Raw genomic sequence first — 6,391 nt, forward strand, 5'->3', positions numbered from 1 at the left:
TTTCATAAGCAAAGACTTTTATTTATTGTAAAATATTCTTACAAACTTGTACACACAAACATAAACCACACATGGAGTTGTGTGTTTATATATAAATACATAGACACATTTGTGTGCACATGTGTAAAGTATACACATTGCTCATCTTTCCTTCTCCCCCAAGTGCTCCTTCTTTGCAGAGAAATAAAAGAGATGTCAGTAGCTTGTGGAGGTTGCCTTTTATTTGAGAATGGAGAGGACCTGAATGTTTTTCAAGACCAAGGCATGGCAGTATAATAGTAAGATTGAAGACAGAGGGTGGATAAGGCCTTGTCAGATAGGAGTGAGGTCCTAGAGGAGACAGGAAATGGGTTTGTAAGCATAGGCAGATTACTTATTTCATTGTAGAAGAAGACTAGGGGCACTGGTTTTTTTGTTTGTTTGTTTGTTTGTTTTTTGAAATTGTACCTGTTCCATGGCAGATAAGAATGAGTAGAGATGGAAGAAAAGAAAGTTCAGAGTTTGGGTCTGATGGCTTCTAATTTTCTTAGAGAAGTACAATGTAGATCAATCACAAACAGTGAAAAGCTGAGGAAGGGTGGTGTCAAAAGACAAAATCATAGTAAATTTAAAGATCTAATAGCAATTCATGAATTGGGGCAGCATCTCCTCCAAAAATTTAGAAAAGGTGCTCCGATGGGCATGACAGAACAGTTGGTTTTTATAAGGTAGCTTGAGCAGGAACAGAGAAACAGCATAATACAAAAAGCAGATAGGGTAGCATCAGCTTACTTCTGGTTACCTTCCTTGTGGGGTTAAAACAGAGGAGACTTCTTACGTTGAAGCTAAAACCAACCTGTTTGGAAATTTGGCTAATCTCTGTCTCTCTCCTAATTTCTTGCAAGTTCAGATAAACAACTTAGCTTCAGTTTGGTGCCTGGAATTTTTGCATGAGTGACTTCATTTTGGTTTGATTTGTTGGGGCCTACTTCAGGAGCTCAGTCCAAATCAATGGCCTTCTATAAATTTTATTTAACAGTGGGCAGGGGGTTGATATAATTGGTAAAGTTTGGAATCAGCCGTTATGAAGAGAAAGAAATGCTGCTAACTGGGAACAAGAGGAAGGACTGTCAGAGAGCTTTGGAGTCCTGCTGGCATTGTAACCAACGCCTCTAATCCAGCGGAGAACACACTGAGTGACAATAGAACAAAGTAGGTGTATGGACACTCCCACAGCATTCCTAAGGCAGAGTGACAGAAGTTGATGGGGAAGCAGATATAGAGTAATGATTTCTGACCACCATGGGGGGTGAGGGGATGTCATGGAGAAAGTGGAATTGCCATATCTTGAAGCATTAGCAGAAATTCTATCGGCTAGAGCAGGAAGAAGGTACCACTACTTTGTTTTATTGGTGGAAAGAGAAATTCTTTGATGGCTGCAGGCATGTTAGGACTTTGCTCTTTGAAAATCTATTAGCAATGATGTAAAAATCTTTCCTCTGTCTCTTTTTGCAGAAACTGGATTAATCTTCAGCTGCTCTCTGACATCATTCATTTAAAAGTTTCAATGATTCACGTGCAAGGATTGAGTTAAGAAAATAAAGACCTGGGTGAGTCTCTTTAGGGCTTGACCTGAACAAAGTTGTCATGTAGAATGACACGAGTGCTTGGTGCCCAGCCCTCACCCTGACACTCCCCAGCCCCGACTCCAGGAGCTCCTCCTGCCAATTTGCTGCTGCCCTGTGGTGTCCCAGGTCCCAGGTGCTGTACCAATACCGTCCTCAGAGCAGGTCATACTGGGCTGTCCTGACTCTCCTCTCTCTTCTCATCCCTCCTACCATGGAGATGTCCCATTCTCTTTATGATTTTCATTTTAGCAAAGAAAAGGGGGGGAAGAGGCGAGAAGGAGTAGACAAAGCAGTGTGGTGGGGGGAGCAGACGGAGGCTCCAGGAGGGCATGTGAGGGCTCTTTTCATGTGCCGTGAGGAAGTGGGATGAAATGAAAGTCTTTTAAAACGAGCTAGATGCTGTTTCATATCTCCCCCTGCCCTGCCTCCCACCAACTCAATTTCTGCCCCCAGGAGAAAGTTCAAAATAACTTTCTGTGGGATGAAGTGATGACAATGACTTTGGATCCAATAACATTTCATAACCTGGAAACAACCCTTCCATTAGAGGCTTGCTAAAGTACTGAACCGTGAAACTTAAATTATAGTGAGAGAAATGAAAGACTTGAACTCAGGACCCTTTGGACATTTCCCTCAATATCAAAGAAAGGTTTCTGTTTCTTCCCTCTGAAAGCAGGATACGAAGTGGGCAAGTGATAAACTAACTGAGAAAAGGTAGAAGCCATTCCTAATTGGAAATGAAACTAAGAGAGGCAAAGCAAAATGGGTTCAGATTAATGTCAGGCTTGCAGTTATCATAGGATCTCAGTTTTATCTGTATTATCACACACTTTCAGAGATATTCCGGTCTCCAGTTGTGGAGTGCCCGAGTGTTTTCCTTACCCTTGGGAGCTGAGGATTGATCACCCAGGCCTGGGCACACAGGACACGGGAATGAGCTCAGAAACGTAAGTAGACCGAAAGCAACCACCTTATTTCCAGAGGGCTGAAATAAGCCTGAAAACAGGAGAATTCTTGCATGTATTGGAGCTGGACTGGAGCCCTGCAAAGAGGGAGCACTTGGGAGAGAAGGAAAGATGAGCAATGTGTATACTTCACACATGTGCACACAAATGTGTCTATGTATTTATATATAAACACACAACTCCATGTGTGGTTTATGTTTGTGTGTTCAAGTTCATATTTACACACATATGTGCATGCAGAGTTCACAGAGCACACCCACACAAATGCACACCAGATGTGCAGACTTTGAGCTCTGTAAGGAAAAAATTACTACTGAGGAAGAAATGAAATAGGCCTTTTGAGGACATTGGCCACACTAGCAGGTATACTGCTTTTCAGAGGGCAGATCATATGTTTTGCATATGCTTATTTTGGGTAAGAGGAGACTTAGGAGCAACATAATAACTGCTTCAAAATTTTAGAGGAATATCATGTGGAAGAAGGATTTAACTCATTCCATGTGGTTCCAGAGGGAAGAAGGAGACGGAGGCATAGCAGATTTCTGTTCTAAATGAGAATGATTTTCTAACAATTAGTACTAAACAGAAGACACATGGATTTCTTCTAAAAGTAGTTAATGATCTGCCTGTTCTTGGAAATGACATGTGGCAGGGGCTGAATGGCCATCTGTCACAAAAGTTGTCAGGGGCATTCTAACATTCGGTGGAGGTTTGGACTACAGCATTAGCTGGGCCACCTCCATCCTGCAATTCAATGGCTCTCTAAAATACAGAAGCAGGTTTTGAGGCAAGGCAAGTCAGATAATGGTTTTGGTTTTCCGGCTGCCTTTTCATTTCATTCAATGACTTAGGAGCAGATAACGCCTATATCAACAATTCCTATAAATAACAATTCTTTTTTTGCCTTCAATTTGATTTCTATTCTCCCCACTTCTTTCCCTTGCCTTTAATTTTTGTGTTTTCTGTTCTCTTTTCCTTTTCTTTTCTTCACCTGGCTAGTGCCTTCTAGACATAAAGGATGGAGTGAAAGTAAGGTTTGTCAAGAAAGCAATAAGGAAGAAGAAAAAAAAGAGTGAGGAGGAAAAAATGTTAAACTAACTCAATTAACTTTTATTTTCACTTCGAATCTTGTTGGCATATGAGCATGTGAATATGTATATGTGTACTAAAGTGCGTGTGTGTGTGTGTGTGTGTGTGTGTGTGACCCCTCAGTGAGCTGTGATATCACCTGGGGAATAAGAGTTGCAGCATTTTTAACCTGGCTGACTCCTTTCCCAAGTGGATGTTTCAAAATGCTGTAGTTAGGAACCACTTTTGGTTGTCACAATGCCTAGGTGCTGCTACTGGCACTTAATGGGAGAAGGGAAGCAATGAACGATGTCCTGCAATGTGCAGGTCAGTCCCATTCAATCAAGTATCATACCACCGAAATGACAGCAGGGACCCGCTGAGGAGCTCCAGGTGAAGGCTACGGACATAGGCTATCTGGGTTTCGATCCTGGTTCTGCCATTTTTAGCTTTGTGATCTTGGACAAGTATTTTAACCTTTTGGGGCTTTTTTTTTTTCTTATCCATAAAATGGAGGGTAATAAGAGCACTAACCTCACAATGTTGTTGTGAGGATTAAATGAATTAATATAAGTCAAGTGCTTAGAGAAGCACAGACGCATACAACATATTCAACACAAGTCAGCTACGATTTTAATTTTTCTAAAATGGCTGGGAATGGGCTACTTAAATTCATATTATGTGTTAAATATATGAAAATGTCTATATGTTTTAACTGGTTTTTAAGAAACTAGAATATAATGAACCAGTACTTACAAAAGTGTGGACCCCAGGAAGTTGTGAAGCTGCTATGATATCACCAAGAACACACTGGTGCACTAAGCATTGGCAGGATAAAATTAATCTATCTTGCTCTCTTTCTCCTCCTCTCACATATGCAAATACACAGTCATTCACCACATATGGACATTTTGAGGAAAGAAAATATTTTTGTACAGCTGGACAATGTGTGTTTTAAGCTAAGTGTTATTACAAGTGTCAAAACATCAAAAAATTTAAAAGTTTATAAAGTAAAAAGGTTGCAGTAAATTAAGGTTAAGAAAAAATATTGTTTTAAAGATTTTGTGTAGCATCAGTATACAGTGTTTCTAAAGTCTACAGTAGTGCACGGCGGCATCCCAGGGCCTCACATTCACTCACCGGTCATTCACTGACTCACCCAGAGCAAATTCTAGCTCTGCGAGCTCCATTCATGGTAAGTGCCCTACACAAGTGTACCTTTTTTTAAACGTTTTATACCATATTTTTACTGCACTTTTCTATATTTAGATACACAAATACTTACTGTTGTGTTACAATTGCCTACAGTATTCAGTACAATAACATACTGTATAGGCTTGTAGCCTAGGAGCCATAGGCCACATCATACAGCCTCGGTGTGTAGTAGGTTACGCCATCTAGGTTTCTGTAAGTACACTCTTTGATGTTCGCACAATGACAAAATCACCTAAAGGCACAATTCTCAAAATGTATCCCTGTCATTAAGTGATGCATGACTGCATACGCAACCATTTTCCTAATGCACATACATACACCCCCACACACAGAGATGCAGTTGTAATAATAAAATCTAAGTCCTTGGAGTTTTGTCACATGTATTTGCCCAATAAGTGAATACGACCAATACATTTACAATATGTGGGGGACTATGGAATTTTGAAAATTTTTTTCTTTAATTTAAGAAATTAAAGAAAAGATTGAAAAGGTTGTGATTCATATAACAGACCATTCTTAATCCTACACTGATACTGAATGTTATTTTATCTTTTTACAGATTGACGCAGAAGGCATTTCAAGATTTTGCCGCATTCCAAGGTCATATTCACAGACTTTAATGATCATTCTGTTCTAAAAGGCACATTTGATTAAATGGAATCTGTTAAAACATTGCAATGCCATGGAAATTGCTTTTAGGAAAAAAAAACCCCTAACATTAATTTGTTTACTTTTGATTTTTAATTTATTTTATGAAAACAGAGTCAAGATTCTTCATAATAGTGTGTGCTTTGGTATGATGAACAATATTTCCAATTGATTTTGTCCCATCTGTTTAAATAATTTCCCTTTCACATTTGACCGGCTCACTTGGAGGGAAACACAAGTAGATATGCAAAATGTGGACTGAACCATCTGATTTCACCATGACGTGATTATTGAATTTTTCTGTGAATAAATGTTGAGAAGTGTTAAACTTTTCCCTGCCTTTCATGGATACATTTGTTGATGAACCTCTGGCACATGTAACCTGTGTGTTCTGGATGCCACAAATTCCATGGAGAGGAGGGAGACATCTTACAGTTTATTAAAATACGTATACTCACCCATTTTTCAGCATTTCTTCTGAAGATTCAAGAACTTTACGCAAGTCAAGTGCCTAGATAAGCTCAGATGCATAAAGCACATTCAGCAAGTGTCAGGTGTGATTTTGATTTTTCTAAAATGCCTGAGAATGGGCTATTTGGATCCATCTTACATGTTGAGTATATGAGCATTTCCACATGCTTTAACTAGTTTTCAGGGAACTGGAACCAGAACTCACAAGTTCCGTGGAGAAGATGATGACATTTTATGATTATTGAAAGATGAGGAGTCAACGTGCTACCCTGGTGCAGGATGTTGCTAGAAGGGGCAGTTGTGTATATTTGGGTGCAAGGAATATACGGGAACTCTGTACTTTCCACTCAATTTTGCTGCTTCTTAATTTCCAAAATGGTAATTTAGCTTTCAAATATTTCAAAAGATGAAAACATA

The sequence above is a fragment of the Lemur catta genome, chromosome 8 (assembly GCF_020740605.2).
Source record: "Lemur catta isolate mLemCat1 chromosome 8, mLemCat1.pri, whole genome shotgun sequence".
Classification (NCBI taxonomy): domain Eukaryota; kingdom Metazoa; phylum Chordata; class Mammalia; order Primates; family Lemuridae; genus Lemur; species Lemur catta.